Genomic DNA, 793 nt, shown 5'->3' on the forward strand with positions numbered 1-793 from the left:
GGGGCAGATGAAGTTCAGACTGAATAATGAAGAAGCAACTTTTAATATTTGTAGGTCCATGAAGCAGAGTGGTGAGCTCCAAACAGTATCTGCTATAACTTACAGAGTGGAGACTGGGACAGAAGTGCAAAGTGAAGAGCGACTAGGTGTTGAGGCACGAGCAACAGTTATTATGAATTTCGGTAGTGATGGCATTGATTATCATGATGAGTTGGTAGCCGCACTCGATAGGTGTGAATACCGGCCCAAACCAAAGAAGTATGAATTAGACATGAAGAATCACGAGTCCCCACCTGCAAGACCATCTATTGTGGAGCCACCGAAATTGGAGCTGAAGGCTCTACCACCGCATTTGAGGTATGTATACTTGGGCAAAGAGAATACTTTGCCAGTCATCATTGCGGCAGATCTGAATGCAGAACAAGTAGAGTGCTTGGTGACAGTGTTAAAAAGGTTGAAGCGAGCTATTAGGTGGACTATTGCGGATATCATTGGGATTCCTCCCGGTATTTGCTCTCACAAAATCCAACTCATGCCAGATCACAAGCCCAGTATCGAGCACCAGAGAAGATTAAATCCACCTATGCAAGAGGTAGTTAAAAAGGAGATCATCAAGAGGTTGGATGCGGGAGTTATTTATCCCATAGTAGTTGGGTATGTCCTGTGCAGTGTGTACCAAAAAAGGGTGGTATGACTGTGGTTCCAAATGAAAGAAATGAGCTAGTTCCAATGAGGCCTGTTACTGGATGGAGAGTTTGTATGGATTACCGGAAGCTAAATGCGTGGACAGAAA

This window comes from Solanum tuberosum, unplaced genomic scaffold (assembly GCF_000226075.1).
Source record: "Solanum tuberosum cultivar DM 1-3 516 R44 unplaced genomic scaffold, SolTub_3.0 scf00305, whole genome shotgun sequence".
Taxonomy (NCBI): Eukaryota; Viridiplantae; Streptophyta; class Magnoliopsida; order Solanales; family Solanaceae; genus Solanum; species Solanum tuberosum.